This window comes from Protopterus annectens, chromosome 1.part0 (genome assembly GCF_019279795.1).
Source record: "Protopterus annectens isolate FY-2018-M chromosome 1.part0, PAN1.0, whole genome shotgun sequence".
Classification (NCBI taxonomy): domain Eukaryota; kingdom Metazoa; phylum Chordata; order Ceratodontiformes; family Protopteridae; genus Protopterus; species Protopterus annectens.
Window position 1 is genome coordinate 625,552,733 of NC_056725.1, and position 26,191 is coordinate 625,578,923.

Here is a 26,191-nt window from a genome sequence, read left to right on the forward strand (position 1 = left end):
ATTTATAAGCCTAGCCAGAGTGTGTATGGCTTTCGCCACCCATTTTAAATTAATTTTGCTATGCCCTTTTTCAAGGTTAGTATACTGTGCCTCTGTCTAACAGTGACACAGAAGTGACACCCAGGGTAAACCTACGATCTCCCATCCACTCATCAAGATTTCTCTTGAAGAGAGTCAATGAGGGACTCTGCCTAACCTGGACTGGGATTTTATTCCAGAGTGAAGGGAGCCTCTGGGTTATGAATCTGTCTGTCCAGCATGTCCTATTTATTTCAGTGCTGAGGTTCAATTCCCTCAAGTGCGTAGCTCGATGGGATTTGGATTTTCTGAGGTGCAGCATGTCCATTAATTCCGGGTTGGACATGGCTTTATACGTCAGGCACAGATCGCCTCTGAGCAGGCGGTATGCCACTGAGTAGAGCTGGAGTTTCTTTAACCGGGCAGCATACGGCATCTGTTTGAGCCCCTTGATCCTCTTGGTTTGGTACTTTTGGGGTCTTTCCAGTTGCTGCAGGTGTCTGGTAAGGTACATCCCAAAAGGGGCATTGTACTCAATTATGGGCCTGATGAGGGATGAGTAAAGAGGCACGATGACCTCCCCTGATCTAGATGTGAATCCCTTCATGATTAGGTGGGCTATATAAAATGTTTTCTAACCACTTTGGCCACATGGTTGTCAAATGAGAGATTGCTATCAACTTGGGTCCCCAGGTCCCTAATTACTTCTTCTGTACTTAATGGATTACCACCTATGTGGTAATTTGTGGGCACTTTGTTTTTGCCAAAGGGGATGACTATACACCTTTTGGCGTTTAGCTTGAGGCCATGGCTCTGGCACCAGTTGTCTGTTTCTATGAGGCCCTTTTGGAGGATGCTTGTGTCGGCTGGAGAGTCTATTATGGCGCCCAGTTTGCAGTCATCTGCGAACTTGGTCAGCCACAGTCCTTCCATGTTGGCCTGTACCTCCGAGAAATACATACCGAACAAGAGAGGTCCCAGGACTGAGCCTTGTCGGATGCCACTTGTAACTGGTTTGGAGTCTGACATGGCTCCAGCTATTCTAACCATGTGGGTACTGTCCTTGAGCCAGTTTGCAACCCATCTAGTGACATAGGGGTTTATATTTAAGCTGGTGAGCTCATCTATAATGCCCGAGTGGGGTATTGTATCATAGGCTTTTGTGAGGTCCAGGTAGGCTGTGTGGACCACCTTCCCCTTGTCAATGGTCTTGGTGACTGTTTCAAAGAAATCAACCAGGTTTAAGAGGCAGGATCTGCCCTTAACAAAGCCAAACTGGGTAGGATCCAGTGTCTGTAGGTCCCCAATATCTTTATTTATAAGATCCATGATGATCCTTTCCATAGCTTTGCAGACCAAGCTAGTGAGACTTATGGGGCGATAGTTTCCAGGATCCGTTGAGGCACCACCTTTGTGGAGAGGGACCACTGTTGCTGTATGCCACTCTTTGGGTACATATCCTGTAGTAAGGCTGAGATTGAACAGTAGTTTTAGGTTTGGGTTTAGCTCTTCTTGGAGTTCATGTAGGATGCAGCCCAGGACACCGTCTGGTCCCATTGATGCTGTGTTTTTTGCTTTGGAGAGGGCAGCTCTTACCTGAGCATCTGAGATGTCAGGGGGGCAGCACTCTGCTGGGATAGATATTAGCCCTTTTGGTGCTGTCACTTTATTGAAACATATGCAAAAAAAACATCAAAACTTCTGAAGAACATCACAGCGAAATAAAATAACAATACACAAATGGCAAAATTAATCACAGCAGTGATAACTATGATTCTGTCCATGGAAAAAAGAAAAGTTAAAATACTTCATATAGGTAAATTCTCTTAAGCATCTCCTTTTGCAGTAAATAAAGACCCCACACTACTGATGTCCTAGCTGCTTCTCCATGCTAAAGACCAGTGACATATCACAGTTCCAGTTGTCTCCCCTTATCTGTTATGGCCAGTATCACATGCAGATGTATTTAAGGGGGATAAATTACCCAAGGACAGGCCAGTGGACTAAGATAAGTAAGAAGTACCACTGACTGGGCAGCTGCGAGAGGAAGAATGAGGGAAGGACTTTTATATCAACTCAGGAAGGCTATTCCATTCCCACATTTCTAAGAGTCTTCCTTAGCTACAGCTTCTGTATATAGAAACCAGGGTAGCCATTTATTTGGGTATCCCTGCTACACTTTTCCTACTTAAGACTTATCTTCATCCTTGGCCATCTCTCTAAGTAGATGTCTAAGGCCTGATCTTTGTGGAGGATCTATCAACTTCCATTTCCTTGTAATTAGCTTTTTACTTTGGGGTAGTATCAAGAAAAATGACTTTATATTATAATGCAGCAGCTGATCACTTCTCTCTACACTGAATAAAATATGGTTTCACTCAGCCCATAATACACACAAGCTTCAGTTTCTTGAAAACAGATTATGTAGAATTGTAAACTTAGCAGACCATAGAAACACCATTGTGATGTACTCAAAGTCTATAGATCAGTTCCCTGTACCACTCAGAGCTACATGTCTGATCAGCACCCTCCTATTTAAGACAATAAACTTGGGATACTGCCATCAATGAAGTGAATATTATGGCTAAGGGAGCAAATCTATTACCTAAGAGGCAATGATGAAGAAGACTTTTTTAAGACAACAGTTGGAGAAAGAGTCTTCTCCAGATTGGGTCCTGATCCATGGAAAAAAACTACCAGACAAACTGAGAAATCGACAGACATTAATACCTTTCAAAACTGAATAAAAATAAATAAGAAAAATCATGTTCAGGAAGAAGCCATTTGAACCTGTTTTAGGGACACTGGATAGTATCCACATTCCTTTTGTACCTCACCAGTAGTATGAAATGTCTTCAAATGACTATAGAACTATTGTAAGATGGAAACATTGTAAATACTGTACACACTGTGCTATCATATAACTGCAATATTACTGTATTTCAATAGTCCACAAATGTACCTTACAGCATAGGCTATGTTTTCCTACCATCTTTATATACTTCCCCGGAAGGAAGCACACATTCCACTATTTTTAATTGAGCTACCTCAGTTGTTCCCTTACCACTTAATCCGCTTGCTTCATCCACTAGGAACCCAAACTAAAGGAGCATTTTATTTAATTAGACCAGTCCTACTTTAAATCTCTGGCTAGCATATTGTTCTTCCCTCTAATCATGTGTGGTGCTTTTATCACAGCTTCACCCCTGTAGAAGATTCTTATGGAGCTGCAGAAGAACCCCAGACAAGTAGCAGTCTCAGCAGTTTGTCCATATGTCTTGTTTGTACACGGCATGAGTGAGATTAGGGAGTTCCACACATTACAATGTAGCGATTAGTCACAATGCGGCTGGCACAGAGTACAGTGTTTGAGTTTCACTGGAAACTAGGAGTCCACCTCAAGGGATGTGCAGTACAAGTGTCTTGATATATTTCTAGATGGAGAACTATACCTTTGCTAAGTGTTTAAACCATGTTGTTGGAAGTGAATTTTGGTTGTTGATAACAGTATTTAAAACTTCATTATATAAAGTCTGACAAATAACCAGGAACGTAACAAGTTCAAAAGGTAGTGTAACCAAGGTATGTGCTGGATAAGTTAAATCAATGAGGGGAGGAGAAGCCGAGCTGAGGAAGACCAATAGCAAAGCTGTGATGTAATGAACTTGAGTGGTAATAGTCTAGATAAGTTGTTTTCTGCAATGATATTACTGATGAAGACATTTAGTTGTATGGGTACTGCATGACTCACACTGATGTGGTAGGCTGAGAGCCTTGAAAAGAGGCTTAATAATATAAAGGGTTAGGTGGGGTCAAACAGGAAAAGGAGTCATTCTTAGAATGCAGAACAACCCACAGTAACTGAAGTAAAGGACAAAGGTAGAGTTTAAATGGCACTTCCAACTTTAAGATAAAATAACATTTTAATCTACCTGTAACAGTATACATGCCATTATTCATATAGGAGGAATTGTATAAGGAAATGATATAAGGGAGTCCTGTGACTACAGATGGACAGATATTGACAACAGGGGATATTAAAATGTCAGATGAGTGAACATATGTCATACATCTACATCAAACAACAGGATCGTTCTAGTGCATTTCCAAGTGCAAGAATCTGAGTACTAACCTTAAACCACTGGTTTGATTAGGAATGCTAATGTAATCACAGATTTAGAAATGGATTTCTATCTAGGTATGAGGGACAACCAGGTAGTATGAGTCATGGCACTTACCTCATAGTCAGACCATACCAGGGTGAAGCTGTTGTAATACAAGAGGGATGATTGTGACAAAGTGACAGAATGCCTACAGAATGTTGCAGTAGAATGCAGGGTATATAAATGAATTAATAATTAGTAGAAATGAAATGATATATCACTGATGCTATAAACTGTTATAGAAAGCAATACATATACGAAAAAAGAAATCATTTTTAAGAATTATTTGCATATGTGATAGCCAAGAAGACTGTAGAAACTTGTTTGTTTGTTTGTTACTTGGTGAGGTAGACTTGTCTTGACATTCTTTCCACCCATGACCTGGGCCAATGGCAAACAAACAAAACAAACAACATTATTTAGACTGGGTGCATAAATACAACATACATACAAAATATGTAAACAACATTTGTTTTAAATGCACATCATACTTCTGTAGATAAATAGTGTCTATATTATATATAATCGAAGACTAAAAACATCGACTCACCTTTAGTCGACACAGAAATCTTGAATCTGCAGTTCATCGAACGGCCAAATCACTGGCAACAATGAACACCAGAAAAAAATAAACACTTTTAAGTTGGGGCCTTCACCCCCTACACCTCCCAATGTGGGGGGCTGTGTCCCCCATACCCCCCAACTAAATATTCTAACTCCAAAATCACACTACAGTTGGGGAAAGGGCAGATGTAATGGAACAGCCAACCGATTTCTTTCCCTTGGAAAGAAATTGATGATTTGGCCATTCAATGAACTAAAGCTTTGACATTTCTGTGTCGACTAAAGGTGAGTCGACGTTTTTAGTCTTCGAACATATGATATAGACCCAGATAAATAAAATCCTCTGACATGTCTGAGGTGCCCTGTACAAAGACTTTCTGGATATACCTTGCAAATTATTATGGTCTGTTTTTTACCCAAACTGCTTTATCAAATATATATTTATGTAACTTCTTATATTAATACACTATTTCTAACAGTTCTCTTTCTATATTGGCCTATTTGTTTTGTACTTGTGTTAATATTCTTGAGCAACAAGCAGCTTATATAGTGCTGGTGCAAGGTTTTGTGGCAGTTTTTGTTGTTTACTAGTTTGTCTTCTTTGGCGTTTTACACTAGTAATCAAATAACTCATATAATGGTTTATATTGAAAATAAACCTCTGTGATATATATATATATATATATATATATATATATATATATATATATATATATATATATATATATATATATACATGCACACACACACACACACACACACACACACATATATATATATATATATATATATATATATATATATATCTATATATGTGTATATTGAGACCACAATATTGAAAGTGCAGTTATTTGAAACTGTACTTTAATGAATCTAAGTTTCCTGAATCTGCGGTAGGTGTGGTGTGTTGTGTAGTCCATTGTGTGCTGTCTCTTTAAGGTGCAGTGTGGTGTGAGATTTCTACTTCGCAGTCGATGTGTGGTTATATATGGGGATTTCGGTAGGTGTTAACATTTTAAGGGTTTTGGGTAGAAATTTATTACTTTTTATTTTTTGGGGGAGGTTTAGGAGTAGGTTGGGGTAGGTAGGTGGGAGTGTGTGTGTTTGTGTGTGTGTGTGTGTGTGTGTGTGTGTGTGTGTGTGTGTGTGTGTGTGTGTGTTAGTGTTGAAAGTGGTGATTTTTCTACATGTGTACTGTGTGTGTGTTATTAGTAAGTGTAAATATGACAGTTTGCAATGGCAGTGTAGGTTGTGTTTTTTTTTCAAGTTAGTGCAACCTCAGAGTTGGTATATATAAGTAGCGGAGGTGTGGGGGGAGCAGCTCCCCACATGGGGGTGCAGGGGGGCTTACCCCCTTCAAAAACATATGGTCGTGTTATTTGTTTTTAATTTATTAGTGTTTTTGTTTTTATGTTGGGGAGGGTTGGATTTTTACTTGTGTTTTGTATTTTGCAATGTTTTAATGTTTCGGTATTGTGTATTTCCGTGTTTGTACACTTTTGACATTCTGGTCTTGAAATACTGAAATTCAATATTTCAGTATTTTGAGATTCAGAAGTGGACTATATATATATATATATATATATATATATATATATATATATATATATATATATATGTATATGGAATATACAGAAAATATGTACCCCAGATTAGACTCAGTATTGCAACTCAGAGACTCACAATTGCAAGTCCCAGAATTACTGGAAAAAATAGACGAGAACAGCTAATATTGACAGCTGCGTTCTGCTAAAGTTGGCAGATCCCCTGTACCCTCACAAGCCCCCTGTACCCTTACACTCCTACTACCTGTATTATACTAAATCTGAGACAAAGGCAATACTCTGGGACACAGCAATCTCTGAGTTAGTGTAAGTCTGTATTTTTAAACATCTGCCCTCACTATTCTGGGACTTGCACTGAGTCTAGGAATTATACCTGGCAACCTATAGAGTATATATACACAAACAGATCTTCAAGGAATCTGTATAATATGATGCACAGAAAGCTGTATAATATGCACATAAATTAATTTTAAATAAGCATAGTAGGCACACAAATTCTTCTTAAATAAACATGTTATGTTTGGACTTCTAGGGACTAAGAAAAATATGTATTTTGAGGCTTTGATTGGTGTACTGAAGTACATCAATTGATTATGATGGTTTCTCATTCACAGTGAGTGCAATGAAAGTAAATGAATAATTAGGATGTTTTGGTTTTGGTGATTGTCTAGATTTAGCATATAGGGATCTAGTCAATCTGCTGAATGCATTTACTCTGAATGACATTTGAAAAAAGTAAAAATTGCTGAAATTCACTTTCAGATATCACTAAGACTGGACATTTCCCCACCGTTGTGTGACTGAGGTGTTGGTATACATCAGATGGGATGCAGAGGGGATTGCTCCATTACGAAAAATGTTTAAAAACGTTTGGAATAAATTAATTTGGTAGACTGAAATAATTACCAGGCTATGAAGGGTAAAAAAAATAAGCTGCTGTTTTGGAGGCATGTGCTTTAGTATATATTGGCAAGATGTTCCATAAAGGTTTTCATACATTGCATATAAGCTGACATTTCCAGCTGATTGGAGTAGAGAAATCCAGGAGGTTGATACAAGTTTGGAAAAGATTTTCTTGACTATGCCAAAATTGATAATGTGTCTCATCAGCATGGGATCTCCTGATTTATTGCTGTAAAGCAAGCGTGAAGGAGGTTTAATTTACAGGTATTTTGCTAGAAGCAGAGGAGTGAGTTTAACAGTAGGATATCTCTGCTATTGTAGAGAGACAGTTTACTTTTGTTATTGAAGGATAGTAATGCTGACTGGGAGGTGAGAAATGCATACACCTATTTTATTTTCTGTAGTTTCAATTAAAGCAGAATTATATGCAAAGTTAAGTGCTGTTATTGGCAGAACTTATTCTAATCTTTTATTAGTACTTGTAGAGCAGTTGCTCTTCTGGAAATCAAAGTGAGTAGATGAGCTATTTAGTATACATATTTAAGTGGGAAAATTAATTTTCCCGCTTATTTATTGATATGATAGTAGAAGATGACCTGCTGATCTATTCAAATACATTTGATTTGTTACTTGTCAAATGGGGTTGCCATAGATATTTGTGATACCAATATTTGAGTTGTGATTGAGGAATTTAGAGGTGGCCAATATCATTGCTGAATGCCTGTTACAGTTATTTATTAGATTTTCAGAGAATAAGTAGTTCCACAAGGAAATACCACATTGAAAGGCCATCTGTAGGCTTTTCACAGATTTATGAGATACATTGATGAGGATATAACATAAATCAGACATAAAACAGGAATGAGTAAAGGACCCGATTCTCATCCCTGTATCTGAAGTATTGTTAATAAAAATGGATTGGGAATTACAGTTATGCAAGTAAGTATAAGGTCAAGTGATTGCTTTACTGGATAAACAGTTGATGGTTATAGTTTTAAGTGGAAGATTGTGGTATACAATGCCATATACATGCCATAGATTAATAAATGGGGCACCAGTGCCCAGGTCAGTGGTGTAGATGAATAAAGCCCCGGCTATGACCCAGACAATCTGAGTTCAATTACAGGCTTTGTAACTGGAACAGCCAGATGGTAGAAGATGGGAAATGAGTAACCCGCTCAACCTGGGGGAAGGGGAGAGTTGGCCCCTGGCTTGCTTAAAAGCTAGGCTGAATCCTCAAGCACAGAAAACAGATGTCAGTACAATGAAGTATGTTGGATGGTGAAGGGGCAGCCTTGACAACATATGTAAAAGAGTATGCATGAAAAGGATAGACAGGCATAGTGGTCTCTGGTGATGTAGGGACACACATTACCAACAGTGTGTGAGATTAGGAACTTGATAGAAAAATGCCCTAAGGCTCACATCCTAGATGAAGTGAAATTTCTGAGGAACATGTACCAAGCAGATATTGACCAAGTGTAAAGTCAGAAAGGGTGCCATGGAGCCTCATGGAAGTCAGATTTATCCAAGTCAGGGGCTTCCCGTGTAGTGCATACCTTACCTATGAAGACCTGAAGGCAGGATTTAGGTAGGGGCACAAAATGCCTTCATGGCTGCCTGGATGACAGCCTCTACAGTTGACTCATTGTATACTGTATTGGGTTTGTTTCATGTATGGTGGATAACCAAGCTGAGTCTGATTGGGGAGGTGCTTGATGTTTGGCAGCCACAATAGCAAAAAACATTCTGTATAAAATAAACAGGGTAACAGACAATAAACACTAGTCCATATTTTAGTAGGCATTGTTGAATAAAGTGTACAGGTTCATAGGTAGTCACTAAGTATGATCAAGGAGACAATTAAGGTCCCTTGCCCCATGTCCGTGTCCCAGAGCACCATCTGTTTAAATTACTTACTTAGAGTCATGCACTAGGCAAATGAGGGAAGAATTAATCAAACCCTGGATTATAAGAAGCAGCTTGCTAACAGCTTTTAACCTCTATCCTGTGTGCTAACTGCCAGATGATAGTGATGTGATGTACTGTCTTTTGAATGAAGCCATGCTGACATTGTGCAGGGATATCATATGACTTAATATGCTGCGTTACTTGTTCGTATATTATTTTCTCAGCCATTTTGATTACTTGGCACATAATAGATAATGGTCTGTAGTCTGCAGGTATGAAAAGAGTAGAGATTTAAGTATTGGAAAGAATTAGTGCATATTTGAAACTGCAAAGAAAAATACCAGGTGGATGGCCTATATCCATATCTGTCTATAGATATAAACATATAGATATATATATCTATCTAGCTTCTTCATCATCATTAACCCCCTTTTTCTTGTTTTCTATATGGAGATTGGGTGCTGCGTGAACTGTCACCATCTTTCTTGATTCAATGTCATTCTCCTGCTTTTTTTTTGACAGTCATGTCACAGGTCTTCTCTTGCCTTTTTCTTGCCTGCCCCAAATCTTCTTCACCAGATTGCTTTCTGTTTTCCTGCACATGTGCCCAAATCGATGTAATGTTTTCTTTGACCTTCTCTGCAACTGGTGCTACTTGGGCTGCTGTTCTGATGTCCTAATTTCTTCACCTGTTCGACCGTGTGCATCCTACCACCTGTCAGGCACCACTTTCCATCACCTTTAGCTTCTTCAACTGCACTCACTGCCCAGGTTTCTGTAGCACACAGTAGTACTGGTCACACCACTGTTTTGTACACCTTACATTTCAGCTTCTTTGACATTTCTCTGTCATACACCGCCCCTGACACTCTGTGCCAGTTGGCTGCCACCCCTCTGATTCTAACTTTGACTTCCACATTCAGACATCCCTTCTCCTTATCATCCCTACCCCCAAATTCTTGAAGCTGTTAGCCTGTTACACTATTTTCCATTTTATCTTAATTCTCACCTTATTCTGATTTTGCCCATCTACTGCCATTACATCTCTATTATCTGTACTTGCTTCATCCAGTGTGCCTTCAGGTTTTCATTCCATTCCTCTATCATTTGCTGAAATTCTTGTTCAGAGTCTGCCTATAATGCCATATTGTTTGCGTACGGGAGCTCTGTTGATCTGTTCTCTCCTGCCCGTAGATGGAAAGGAGAGATTTGTGGTCTTATGGGGAAAATGAATTTTCAGGGGAGGTTATAATGATTTCAGGATAAAGAAATATAAGAACTGGGCCCTGATATTAATAGACACAGTGCAGAGATGCTTAAAAGCACTCTGCAAAATGTGTCTTGTATACTGTTATTCCAGATCAGTATTCATAGATACAGATCACAGTCTGTAATGGCTATGGTGCAGATGTAACCTGTTCTTTATATATTGTGTGCATAGCAACACATTATAAACAGTCATGTACAAAGTGTTATGATGCCCATTTCATTCTTGCTCCCTTCACAACCTAACGGCTGCAGTACTGTGCTTTGTATACTTCTGTACATTATGTATTTTGCTGCTCTGTGCTCCACCATCATGTCTGACTGTGGATTCTTAACCTAGCATAGACATTAGGCATGATGACAGAGATTGGTTCATTACCAGGGATCTGCACTGTGTGAGTTCCTAATGGTGGGAGCTCAGCAGCATATCTGTGTTGAGGTGAGGCATGTTTGAGAAATCAGGTTTGACTGCACCTTAGAGAACTCTTTTGCCAGTAGGAATTTTCCTACTATGCAACCAAGAATTATTTTGCCAGTGCTAATATGTTGCTCAACTCTGTTTGCTGAGCAAAATATTACCTGGAAAAAGGAACTACTGTACTGTCAAGGGAACCACAATGTTACAGTAAGTGGATGCTTTCACATAGGCTACCCTATTGGAACCAGCTGATAGTCCTGTGGTGCTGTTTCTGGACTTGAGTACGATCAGGATGTGGTAGTCTGCATATGTACTCCATGCATAATGTACAGTTCCTGTACAATGGGACAAGACCACACACATGTGAGATTAAGACATGATCTTGCTTCACTGTGTACAAATCTTTATTAACTGCTAAAGATTTTTGTATACAGGTATACTACAGAACAGTCTTACTGCTCTGTATACCAATGTTTATGAAGAAAGCTTTTAGATTATTTCATGATAGAGGTATGGAGGATATTGCTTATGACCCATGGATGAAAGGAAAACATATTACATCAATAAAGACATGTGCAGCAGTGAAAGAGAGATAGAAAGAGAAGACTTAATAGATTGGAAACTTATTTGTAGATCAGTGATGCTATACGTTGGGTGAAGATCTTAACCCATATTTTTAGGGATACCAGACGTAAAAAGAAGATATGGATTTAAGACTCTTGAAGAATATTTTGAAAATAAAGGTATGCATATGCCAGAAGATAACATTTATAAATAAAAAAGGGAAAATAGAAACAATCATTGCTTATTTGTAGGTAAAGAATAATTTTGATAAGTATAAAGCACTTCTAATAGAAATTTAATTTCAGATCATATTGCATTATTGCTGGCAGTTAATCAAGGTTAATGCAATGGCAGGCTGAAATAGGATTCGTTAAAGACAGATAAAGAATTTTTAATTGATTTTACATATGTAGTTAGTATGAGTGTGAAGATCACATTAATATGGAACCTTTTTTTATATGATGGGTCAGCATGGTGAGAAGCATTTAAACAGATGCTATTGAGAGACCAGATATATTTACAAAAGAAGGTTTAACAAAAGAAAAAACAAAAAAAAAAAAAACAAAAAAAACAACAGAGGAATGTATATGCCGTCGTGATTAAACCACAACAACCGTGGGTAAATTTTCAATATACCACACCAAGTCGTCGGTAATTGCTTAAATAACATATGGAATGTGTACTTAATAAAAGTGTTGTAGCAGTGTATTTTACAAGATCAAATAAGAGGAGTTGGTAAAATAATACTTGGAAAAACATATGCTGGAGGAAGAGAGTTGAGTGATTATGAACTGTAGGTTAGGAAGACTGGGAAACGTTTGTTCCAGAATTAGAGAAGGATATATTATTACAAGGACTGTGATCTGCTTTAAATAGATTAAGATTAAATAGTTCCTCTGGAATTGCTTGTTTATAGGTTCATAGCTAAGTACTAGGCTAACTGCCTTTGAGGCCCATTTTAAGCCTAGCCAATTTCCCTTTTTATTCTCAAATTAACCTATCCCATTTAGTTATAGGCTGGCCTGGTCTGTAATTATACATTACCCTTAATGAGAATCATTGGAATCATACCATAGATAATTTAAAGGGGCACATGCATGGGATAAAGCATTTAGGAGCTGCCTCTGTCCATTAGTAGTACAGGGGCAAAAAAATAAAATAAGGTTTGGCATATGACTTTAAAATGCTGGTTCATGTTTATAGTGGATGATTTAAAGGGGAGAAAATGGAAAGAACAATCTATATGTGGGATGATCAGACTTATTTGGCAATGAGATAACAGATGGTATTTAAGAAACTTGAGCTAGAATTACACAGCTAAGATGTGATATGGCATTGCCCGTAATAGTAAAGCTAGACGTCTAGGGTTAGGAAAGGGGAAAAGTATAAATAAAGTGAAAGTATTCCTATGAGAGTTAATTGATATTAATAAGGAATGGTTGGATGTGTACATAATATCATATTATAGTGAGCCTATTTTATGAAGTATCCCATCAAAGTTACTGCAAATACATTTTATTTATTTTTATTTATTGCTTTTGTATAACCAGGAAAGTCCGACTGAGCACAGGACCCATTTTCAGTTGAGGCCCAGGAGAAAGGCTCCAATGTACAAAGAACAACAGACAGAGTGACACTAACATCTGAAAGGCAGTCGTATGCAATAGTTTTCAACATTTTCAAACCTGAGAGAATTGCATTTCAAATTTCACAAAGAATACAAAAAGCCATTGTAGAACAGAGCGTGTGTTGTAACTTTAAGAAGCATATCCAAGTGTAGGCATGTGCATATAAATAGTAAGCACTTGTAGGCAGCAGTGCCATTTTGAGAGAACAGCCAGAGTGTTAACATGTATGAGTGCAGTAGTCAGTCTGTTTATAAGTTTATTTAAGTTTAAGTTACTAAGCCTTATTTCTGACGTGTTTGTATATAATAAAGCTGCTTGAACCGAACCCACAGCTGTTCATCTGTTTTATCCTGACTGGACGAGCGACATGGTGCCAGAATTGGGATAGAGAGTACAACTTCTTGCAGCTGTGAGGTGCAGAGTTGACGATGAAGGTATATTGAACAGATTGGGTGATACATTGCTCAAACGACTAAAAAAAGGCCAGAAATGAACTTCAGGTAACGAAAACTCACACAAATGATTTATTTTGCAAAGAAAATGATATAAAGCATTTGTAAAGCACAAAACACATTATTAATCAAGCGAGTAGCACAAAATGTATTATTAATCAAATGAAAGGCACAAAACACATTGTTGATTAAGTGAAGTGTTTGAAACCACAATATTTAATAAAATTATCAGAAATACTTATATGGGGTTCAGAGTTATCGCTGATTTGCAAAATGAGTATGTTTAAAGTAAAACAAGCACAAGAAAAGTGTAATGAACATGAATAGTATCTTGTGCTGTATACAGTTCATTTGCAAAGTGCAGTCATTTTGAAGTGTTTCTTACTTTGAGTTGCTTGTGCTGTGTACAGTTCATTTGCAAAGTAGTCATTTCAAAGTGTTTCTTACATTGATAAAAGGTGATTTCACAAAGTACAGTGATTTTAAAGTGTTCTTGTGCTACAGAGACTTATTTAGCAAGGTGCAGTTGTTTCAAAGAGTCTGTTGTGCTTTTGTGCAGAGTTACATGTTCTGGCATAAATTTCTGGCATATATATCTGTGTGTATGTTTGTACATAATTTCAAGCACCTTCACTACCGTGTGTTGATATGGCAGAGGCATTTTGCAGACCCAGTCCACTTGTGTTTGATCATAATATTGCAGAGAATTGGAGAGTATTTGAGCAGGAATTTTCATACAGACAGCTTTTTCTGACAAAGATGCATGTACAAGGGCATTTATTTTGCTTAACTTAGTGGCGTCAGAAGCCATTGAAAGAGAGTGTTCATCTGTGTATGCACCAGCAGTATATGCAGGAAAGGGGGAAAACTGACAAATTGTTTACCGGCTGAATCAAGAGAGGACCCTGAGTGCTTGAAATGTAAATTTAGAAAAAATGTGTAATCCCCAGACAAATGTTACACTGGAGAGGCACCTATTTTATACAAGAGACCAAAAGCCAGGAGAAGCTTTTGCAGCTTATATCACTGACTTGAGAAATAAAGGTTTGGTGATTTGAAAGATGAGCTGATAAATGACAGGCTTATGTGTGGTGTTAATAATGCTGCAGTGAGAAAGATTTTGCTTTGTGACAGTGATTTAATGTTGAGCAAAGCTATAGATATTTGTCAAATCCGTGAGCTTACAGAAAGGCAGACAAGTATGCTTGCAAGTGATAAGAGTATTATGGAGGTGAAGAGATTCAAACCAAAGGGTCAGTAGTGCTTTTATGTTATTTGTCTGGGAACAATTACAGCTTGCAATTCTATGTATTCAGAAGACCTGTGCAGTCATTATTAAGTCTCAGAGACAGTTTAAGAATGAAACTGCTTTCTTTTACCAAAGAAGTCTATCATGTAAGCACATTTCCTAGTTCCATCTTCACCAATGCTATTTTCTCAGAGTATGCTGTTGTTTTCAGTGAAAAGCTAGGCAAACTTCCAGTTGTGTACTCCATGCAGATAGACACAGAGATCAGTCCAGTGGTCAGACCGGCAACAAAAGTTCTGATAGCTATGTAGGACAAAGTCAATATCCAGTTAGATAAGATGGAGCAGCAAGGTGTGATTTGTTCAGTCACAGAACCAACTGAGTTGGTGTCTTCCATGGTAGTTGCTCATAAGAAAAGCTCAGATGAAATCAGAATATGCATTGACCCAAGAAACTTGAATAAAGCATTAAAGAGACCCCGTAATCCTATGCATAGAGTCAAGGAGGTTGCCACCCTCATGCCAAACCCCACTGTTTTTTCCTGTTTTGGATGCAAAGAGTTATTGTTGGCAAGTAATGCTTGATTGAAAATCTTCACTAATGACTACATTCAGTACTCCATTCTGTAGATACAGATTTCTCAGAATGTATTTTGGAATAAATTCTGCCAGTGAAGTCTTTCAGCGTGCAATGGAGAAAATTTACTTGGGTTATCCTTGTGCTATAATAGTGGATGATTTACTAGTTGGAGTTAATGGAGAAGCAGAACATGACAGAAACCTCAGGAAAGTTCTGAACAGAGCATGTGAAGTGAACTTGAAGCTCAGTCCTCTGAAATGTAAATTCAGGCTATCAAAAGTTACCTATGTAGGTAATTTATTTACTAGTACAGGCTTACAACCAGACCTTTCCAAGCAGCCATTCTTGAGAATCCAGCTCCAGACAATATCTAAGCCTTACAGCATTTCCTTGGTATGGTTAACTATTTGGGCAAGTTTATACCTGACTTTAGTGAGTTATCAGTGCCTTTAAGAGAGCTGACATGCAAAAATGTTGCCTGGTCATGGTTGGAACAGCACCAGAGAGCATTTAATAACCTCAAACAGAAATGACCACTCCACCTACATTGAGATACTATGATGTCCACAAACCAGTAATTCTTTCCTGTGATGCTTCAAAGTTTGGTCTTGGTGCAGTTATTCTTCAAGAGGGCAGACTAGTTACTTATGCATCTAGAACTCTTACTCAACCTGAAATGCAGTATGCTCAAATTAAGAAGGAACTTTTGGCAATTGTGTAAGCATGTTCAAAGTTTCATGATTATATTTATGGTCAAGCTATCCAGATTGAAAATGATCATCAACCTCTAGTCACTATTTTGAAGTAGCCTATGCATACAACTCTAGAAAGACTTCAAAGAATGATGCTCAGATTACAAAAATACAATTTCAAAATGGTCTATATAAAAGGAAAACTTCTTTATCTGGCTGATACCTTATCCAGATCACCCAGAAATACCACAGAACAGCTTGATGCAGAGACTTTTTGGCTTTGATATCATGGGAGTGTGTAACTTTTCTACTATGAGACTTGATGAGCTGAGAGATGATGCAAAGACTGATCCAGTTTTGCAGAAGCTCAACCACTTCATCAATGTTGGATGGCCATCAAAGCAATCTTGTGTACTGCCAGAAGTGTAACCTTATTTTCCTTACAGAGATGAGATGCTGATGCAAGATGGTATCATTTTCAAAGGTCCTAAAGTTATTGTTCCTACTTCCTTACAACGTGAATATATTCAGATTTTGCTTTGTGGCCACCCAGGTTTTGAGGCTACCAAAAGAAGGTGATAGGACTAGTATTTTGGCCTTCTCTGTCAAAAGCCATTGATAAAGTGTTTTCACCTTGTTCAGTATGCAATAGTACTAAACCGCATTTGCAAAAAGAGCCGCTTTAGCTATGCCAGATTCCTGAACTACCTTGGTCAACAGTAGCCACTGACAGATTTCCGTGAACAATTAGCATTACGTAGTATTCAAACTGATTTGAGATCGATTTTATATCTAACCTAATGCCCAGTGCTGTTATTACTAAGTTGAAACATCATTTCTCAGTCCATGGTAGTCCACACATTTATTTCTGACAACAGTACCCAGTTTACCATTCAATTATTTCAGAAATTTGCAAAAGAGTGGGACTTTATCCATATTACTAGCAGTCCGGAATACCCACAGTCAAACGGTCTGGCTGAACATGCAGTACAGAGTGCAAAGCAATAACTAGAGAGGTCAAAGTGTGACAGTACTGATATCTTCTTGAATTTACTTAATCTCAGAAATATATCCCCTGAAAACCTACTTGGTTTGCCTCCTCAGAGACTTCTATCTAGGCAAACCAGAACAACCTTGCCTATCAGTTCTAGTTTGTTGGTGCCTAATGCTAAAAACAACAGAACAATCAAAGCCTAACTATTTAAGAAGCATTCCTTTCAGCAGTCCAGCTTTGATAAAATGAGCAGATTACTTTGTCCACTGAAAGAAAGAGAGACAGTGAGGATTCAAACGGCGAAAGGCTTTGATCGAATTTGTCAAGTGAGAGGTATATGTGCTGAGCTGAGATCCTACTTAGGGGAATCGCATATCCATAGCTAGTGGGATTTGGCTTTATTGGCCTGTTATTGTCCATTAAAATGACTTCAAATTTAAAAGTCATGGGCAATCAGAATCGCCATATAGCTGAAACACCTGATGTTCATAAGGGTCATTTGCATATATCCCATGTCCCTCTGTTACAGGAGGTTTGGGAGGTCATTCATTGGAAGTTCTAGCTTGGCTGGAGTTTTCATTTAGTTTTTTTCTGATTGTTTTTTCAGTGTGACCTTCTAACTCTTTGTTTTAAGAGGATATAGAATACAGGAGAAGGTGCAGGCATCTTCTTCTGGTGTCTGAATCGATATCACAGCATCGTACCTGTGATACAGACTACCTGTGATACAGACTATCGATCTCAGAGCAACCCAGACAATGTTCTTGTTGAAGAACATGTCTAAGTACCTATTCCCGTTCCTGATGATGTCCCAAATGTCCCTAAAGTTGAACATTCCTCAAAGACAGTCCCTGTTGCTAGATCCATTTCCATTTTATGTGTTACATGATCAGGTCGTATTTCTAGACCTAGTGTAAAATACACAGCAACCTGGACATTATTGTTTTATCTGTGTTTACTTTTGTATGACTGGATGTCAAAGAATTAGTTCTGTATAATTGCATGTTAAATGATCACTTCTGTACAACTGCAAGTCAATGAATTCTGTATTTTTAGTGTATGACCTATTTTTCAAAGAGAGAGGATGTAGAACAGAGCATGTGTTGTAACTTTAAGAAGATTTCCATGTGTAGGCACGTGCATATAAATAGTGAGCACGTGTAGGCAGCGGTGCCATTTTGAGAGAACAGCCAGAGTGCAGTAGTCAGTCTGTTTATAAGTTTATTTAAGTTTAAGTTACTATGCCTTAATCCTGATGTGTTTGTATATAATAAAGCTGCTTGAACTGAACCCACAACTGTTCATCTGTTTTATCCTGACCGGGTGAGCAATAGCCATATTGTTGCTGTTTTCAACAGAAAGAAATTTGTTTTACAAGAAGTATAGTGGTGAGAGAGCTAAATTTGAGAAATAGAAGATGGGTAGTTGAGGGTGAAGGAGCATAACAAAAGGAGGAAGAGAGTGATGTACAGTTCAGGTAGGATGAAGATATGAATGGAGTTGAGCAGTGATGAGGTTGAAGAGAAGTGATGTGGTAATCTGGTTTAGTAAATGGGACTTTAGCTGCAGTTTGAATGACTTTAGTGAGTAGGCCTATATTACTGTTTGGAGGATGGAGTTCCAGTTTTTAGATACTTGATGAAGTAAAAGAAACAGACTAAGAGTTATTAGGTTTTGATATATGTTTGAGGTCTTTGTCAGAAGAGGACAAGCTTCTGGGTGGGTTGTATGGTTGTACAAGGCTGGCTAAAGTTGGACAGTCATTTGGTTTATTAGAGTGTGGATAATAGGGAGTTGGTAGTATATGCAGTTGTGTGGTAGTTCAAGCCACTGAATGTGTCTGAGAGCCAAACAGTAATGTGATCTATGGGGGAGGGTGGCTGCAAATTTTGCAACCTTGTTGTAGTACTGCTTGAGTTTGTGTAGTTGTGTTTGTCATATTGGTTCTGAGTAAAGGAGTGCAGGTAGTAGGAGAGTAGTGATAATATTACATCCTGCAATGCTAGATTGTTAGGGTTTTGTCCTCTGGAGAGTGCTTAGTTTTTGGTGTGCTTTTTCACTTCATATTGATTGTGGACGTGTAGCTTTAAATGTTTAACCAACACACTGCCTTACTAGCATTTGGGTAGTAGTGCCCTTCTAACCCTTTCTCTGGCAGCCTATCAAAGCTCACAGTCTTTTCTTTTGCCTGTGTGTAGGTGTCATGGGCCATTCACCAGGCAGTACAGAGACTGCCTTTCAGACCCACAGACAGGACCCTTTCAGTTTTGTAGTGTCATAGAAAGAGAAGGATATCTTAGAAGACTGCTCCTTACTCTGCATCTCTTCATCTTGGGAGCTCAGGTAAGAAACACTTTTGGGTTTTATTTCCTCCCTCTGCTTTTTTCTATCCATGCTTGAATATTGTATTCTGCTGCTTTGCTTTTTTTTCTGAAAAGGAAATTGTATGTACTTGGGGTTTCACTTTAACTGCAGTATAAGATTTGTGCTGTTTGGACTTTCCAAGATGGCTGCACACTGATGAACAGCTTAACTCCTTGTCTCCCACTGTGAAAAATAAACTGAAAGACGAAGGCCAGGAACTCTATCAATTTTAGTAAAGTCAGTTACTAGCTAGTAAGTACACTGCCTGGATGCCAGCAAAGAAGAAACTTAGAGAGCCTGAAAGAAAATTAACTACAAATGGTGAAGACAAAACACCAACTGGGAAAAATCCTGCGGCTGTTAAGTAAAAAGTAGTTCAAGCTTCACCTTTGGTACAAGACATGGCTTAGTAATCTAGATGAAAAGGTAAGTTAAATGTGCTCAGAGCTAATTAAAATGAACAAAACACTGAAGGAGTACATCAACTCAAATAACAAAAGGCTGTAAAAAATGGAAGGAGCTTTAAACAGATATTCATGTGAATTGATAAAACTGCAAAACTCAGAGGTCAAAATGAAGAAAAGGCTGGCTGAGTATGAGACTGTCAAGAAGAGATGTTTCAAAAAATGGTAGAATTAGAGAAGAGAGCATGTAGAAAAAAACAGATTTTCTACTGTACTAGAGAAGTTAGAAAAAACAGACTTTATTAAATTTATGAAGGCACAATTAAGCAATTGGATTGGTATTCCTCAGCAGAAACTGTTAATTGAAAGGACACACTGTGTGATCCAAATCAGGTCATGGGAAAGCAGCCAAGACCTATATTAGTAATGATGCAAACCTACCAGCAGAAAAAGTTGATCTTGTCAAAACTGCAGCAAAAGGGCAATGTTAAAAGTTGGAGACAGTAGAGTATTTGTGGAAAATGAGTATTCACTGTATGCCAGGTAGAAGAGAAACAATTTTATTTTGGCAATCAGGGAATGTCAAGAGGCAGGTATGAAATTTAAGATGCTGTATCCAGCAGCCTTCAGAATATTTTTTTTCCTGGAGGATCAAATTCATTTTTGATGCAGAACAGGCTAAGGAGGAAATGCAAAAGTTTTTTCCAAGAAAAAGTGAGCTATCAAGCAGAAGGGAACGCTGCTTCTCATTCTTCTGATAATAAAGCACACAGAGATACTTTGCCAGTGAAACCTTTTCCACTGTTTCAAAGGAAAATGCTTGAGAGACAGAGAAAAGCACAAGAGTTGACTGGAAGAATTAGGAGCACCTTAGAATTGAACCAGAGTATGGAGTTGGGAGATGGAGATGAACAGGAAGAAGACTAACAACATAGAAATTGGTCAATAAATGTGAGACTGCAAATCAACAATCACATATGTGAAATAAGGCTGTATAAAAAGAAGAAGTACAAAGAGTGGAATTTTATTTATTTTATTTATTTTACATTTGTTTGTTGAGGCAGATCATGCCTCCTGAACCTGATCGACTTCTTTGAGGCAGTCACCAAAGCCATAGGTGAGGGTAAGGTGGTTCACACAGCCTATCTTGACCTCACCAAGGCTTTTGACACCATCCCCCATTCTGGAATTATAGCTAAACTCACTAAACTAGGTATAAATCCCTACATTACAAGATGGGTTGCCAACTGGCTCACTGACAGAACCCACACTGTAAACGTTGCAGACTCCAAATCTGACCTCAAAGCAGTGACAAGTGGAGTAACACAGGGTTCTGTCCTGGGACCTCTCCTGTTTGGTATCTACTTCTCTGAAGTACAGGCTAACACAGAAGGCCTCTGGCTGATGAAGTTCATAGATGACTGCAAACTAGGAGCCATAGTCAAGTCCCCAAATGATGTGGATATCCTACAGAAGGGCCTCGCTGAGACAGATGCCTGCTGTCAAAGCCATGGCCTCAAGCTCAATGCCAAAAGGTGCAGTGTCATCCCCTTTGGTAAAAACCCTTTAACCATGAACTACCACATAGGCAGCAATCTACGTAACACCGAATGTGTGATAAGAGACCTTGGGACCCAGGTGGACAGTAGTCTCTCCTTTGATAGTCACATCGCTACAGTAGTCAGGAAGTCCTTCTACGTGGCACACCTTATCATAAAAGGGTTCTCATCCAGGAAAAAAGAGGTCATTGTTCCCCTCTACTCGACACTTATTAGACCCATTATAGAGTACAAAGCCCCTTTTGGAATGTACCTCACAAGACATCTGCAGCAGCTGGAAAGGCCACAGAAGTACCTCACAAAGAGGATTACTGGCCTCAAACAAATGCCCTACACTGACCACCTCAAAAAACTCCAGCTTTACTCCGTAGCATATCGCCTACTCCGAGGTGATCTTTGCCTAACATATATAGCTATGTCAAACCCAGAGCTGTTGGACATGCTACACCTAAAGAAATCCCAATCCCTCTGAGCTGCACGCTCTAGTAACCTAAACCTTGTCACCACAATAAACAGAACATGATGGAGGGATAGATTCCTGTCCCAGAGACTTCCCATACTCTGGAACAAGCTACCCATCTATGTCAAGCAAAGTTCTTCATTAGCACTCTTCAAGAAAAATCTTGATGAGTGGATGGGAAATAGGAAATACACCCCAGGGATCACTTCTGTGTCTTTGCATGACAGTGGTACAGAAAAATAACTTTCTTGGGTGGCGTAAGCCAGGGAACCTTGTTGGCTAGGCTTACGTAGGCCCTTGGGCTGATAGACAAGTACCTACCTATGAACCTATGAACTATGAACCAGGATAATCCGACTGGATACATGTCCATTTTCAGCGGAGGCCCGGGGAGAAAAGCTCCACATAGTCAAACATACAAAAGGTTACACAAGAAGTTAGAAAACAATTAGAATACATAAAAAAGTGGTAATTTACCTTATGTATATTGGTTTAGAAGTGTTCCCTAGTAAGGACTCATAGTTCTCATGGACAGACATACAAAGGTTACACAAGAAGTTAGAAAACAATTAGAATATATAAAAACAAAGTGGTAATATATCTTATGTACATTGGCTTAGTAATGTTCCCTAGTAGGGACTCACAGTTCTCATGGACAGAGGCAATTACAAGTAAGATCTGAACTCACAGTTAGTCTCTAGTCTGTTTTGTTGACTTTGTTAAACTTTTGGGGAACTGAAAGGCATTTGCCTCACTTCATGTCATTAATGTTTGGAAGAACACTGAGGAGAAGGGAAGATGAAGAAAAAAGGTAACTGTAAGTAAAACAATTTCTGTATTTAACAGTATTTCTAAGAAACTTTTTTATGATATAAGTTGTATGTTGTACAGCAAAGCCTTTTTAGTCATTCTTGTATGTGATGAAAATACTAAAGTAAACAGATGCCTCTTCTTTATTTCTTTCTTCTTTTTTAATAAAAAAATGTAGGCATTACATTACAAAAAGAGAAAAAAAAGCTAGGCAAAAGCATGTTTAAGTTAACAGGTTGTAATCATGGGTTGTTGAAGTGGGGGATGGGAAGAAAAATTGCACAGATCATAATATATATAGAGCAGATATGTATTTTCTCTTACTTTTCCATGCATGAATGTCTGAATTAAGACCCTTGGCTTAATCTAATAACAGGTTTTAAGTGGGAACAAGTAAAATAAGAAAACACTGAATACAATGAAAAAATTTCCTTTGGAAATAAATGTTTCAGTTTGTCTTTAGAAGTCTATATCTGAGGACTATATTTTGTTCTCTTATGTCTTGATGGAGACAACATGATTATAGCGCAATAAAAAGCCAAGGCACCATTTCTTCAAGGCTAAAAGTTAATCCCCAGGATTCAGCAATGCTCCATGTAAGAATAGAGTTATTTTTACTTGGAGTATCCTGTGTCCGTATAGAACAGCAGCGCGCCTTGCATATACATGAAGGCGCGCTGCTGTATTCATACATGGACACGGGTCTGTGTACGAGAGCAAGGGGCGTGTCCAAGAGCAGTGCTCTTACAATATACATGCCCCCTGCACTCCAGAGTTGCTGTATGGCTATACAAAAGCAGCAAACGTGTCCGTAGACAAATGTTGGTGTCCATGGGGGTGCTCCAAATTCTTTGAGAAATGTACTCTAATTCATTTAGAAAGTTAATCACCAGTTAGCAAGTGATAAAGCAACTAAAAAGTATGAAATCCTAATGTCTGCCATTATTGACTTGACTGCTATCTTCAGTGATTTACCATAAAAATGTGACATGTTCATGGCAAAATCGGGGACAGATGGGAGGTCCGCATGACTATACTAATTTAAATAAAATAATAAAAAGTTAAGTTCAAATGTGTTTTTCTTTAGAGCTGTTTTTTACTTTTCCATCTGAGATGCAAGTTCATTATCATTACTGTAAGGTTTACAAACTAATGTAACCTGTATTTTGAAGGCCACCAATCCCAGCACTACAGAACACAAACAAAAAATTTATAAGCATACAAACTTTTATATCAGCAGTCCCTGTCCTGCTGGCTATAAACATTCTGTAAACAACTTGTATCGCTTAACAAAACAGTTATCTCTTGAAACTGTAAATGAGAGTTTGTCATCCTCAGGTCACTTTCTGTAGGGTGGACCTTTTTTTTTGGTTACTTTCGAGGGAATCCGTGGTTGGCATGCTGGAAAACTCCTTTGGAGACCTGATAAATAATTTAACAATCTTCACAATAACGATGGCAACAGACGTGGGACTGACTACTACAGAAGGGCATTTCACAGCACTGATTCTAGCATGCAGCGGCAATAAATGCATATCTTTGAAGAATGTAAAGCAACTGATCCATCTTCCTCTCATTGGCTGGGTACTCTGGGCTGCTCTAGATGCTGAGGTGTTTGACAGGCAATTAACAAAGAAGGTGTCTACTGAATGCTGCACTGCAATGCTCCTTTATGTGTGCTGTTGAGATTACTTCTTGTCTGTGCCAAGCTTTCATACAGCCAGTGCTCATTTACACAGCCCCGAGACTAAATATACCTTAACTTGTTCTCCTTTATATCTTTAGAATAGGTGGCATGTGCGTAATACTGTGGGATACTTCATTTACTTGAATGCTAACAGAATAAGATGACTTGCCAGAGCTTTGGGTTTTATATATATGTATGAATGTCATATGTGTCTCTTTTTTTTTGTGTAGTGCCCATACCTCTCAACCTCTTAGAGCAAAAAATCTGGACAAAGCCTAAAATGATGTGGGGACAAATAGGAACAGATTTTAAATATTGCCCTTACAAGATAGACGAATAGGTTTTGCATTAGCATGAATTTTCTGAAGGATGTGGAGTCTTAAACTCAAATGTCCGTCATTACTTAAGCAAAATCTGGACATTCCGCAAAAATCTGTACAGTTGAGAGGTATGTCCATGGAGCTTACATCACAACTATCTTTGACATGTGTACAGATAGTTGACTCGGTACTTACGTATTATCGCAACCAGATTTTGGCGGTTGTGGTAATATACTTGCCAGCCCAAAAACGGATTGTGGGAGTAAAGTTAAGGTTGAATTTGATGTTTTCTATGGATACAACCTATTTTTTTCCCAAATTCATAAGCAAAATTAACGTGGAAATGTGAATCCTGTTTGCGTACTTCAAAATTGGTTACACTGCTGTCATACTGCTGGAAATGAAATGAGAACAACTGGGAAATGTTTGGTTGAACTACTGCCGTACTGCAAGAAGGATTATTCCAAAGCTGACAATACATTTTTCAGAGAATAAGACATCAAGAGCAGCAAATTTTGGGGGTAAATTATTGGCTTTATTTTACAAACATTTGAAAAGAATTTAAGTTAAAGACAATAACAAATAGATAAAGTACTTATACAACAGAAGCTAACTTAATATTACATGTGGTGTTAGGTGGTACTAAGATAAACATGTATGGAGTATCTGACAGTACCGGATGATTTTTTGTTTTCAGATGGATAGTAGTTACTGTTGGAATGTTTTGGACAGCATACTTGTGGAAGTTTTCTGGATGTTTTGAGCAGCATATTTGTGAATGTTTTCTGGATGTTTTGGACAGCATACTTGTGGATGTTTTCTGGATGCTTTAGGGCTGCATACTTGTGGATTGTTCAGTCGCGGGTGCATTATGAGTGACATGATGTCGGGAAATGGCATAACTTCAAACAGTCATTTTTTAAACTGTACGCTGTTCTTCCTGCCTAAACAATGTCTTTTCATAAAGTTAACATTGCCACTGTAATTCTGCATACATTTCTGGTTACATTCACACACCGGGAAGCAAGTGGTATTATCACAATAATCTGGTTGCGATAATACGTAAGTACCGTTGACTCATATAATTTGGTGTGTTCCTCCTAAAACATGTACCTCCCTGACTCCATGGGACCAAAACATTAAGCTAATGCAAAACCTATTTATTCTATCAACTTTCTAAGTTTGTAAGAGCAATACACAGATATGGTGCAGAAAGCAATTTGCAAACCCCTACAATAAATAAAAATAAACCACATATGTATTTTTTTCCTGTCCGCATTAAAAAGTTTAAGCATAGCTGAGCGGGAGTGCGCATATGCTCAGCCAAGCTTACACATCCCAGTGAGCTAAATACAAATATATGGCCAAAACAGTATAAAGTGAAAAACATAGTGATTACAGCCTTTGCTTAACAAGCAGGCATTTGTGGTTCGAACCCCCATTTAGTCCATTCATTTTTATCTGTTAAAAAAGCACAAAAATATATTTTGTTATCAGTAAGTAGTGAATAATATATATATTTGTTAACCAGTGCAGTGTAGCAAGTCCAAATGTGAGGTGTCAGTGTAGTACAGATGTGAAACCCCCATAGAAACACAAGTGTCCCAGTGCAGCTTAGCCA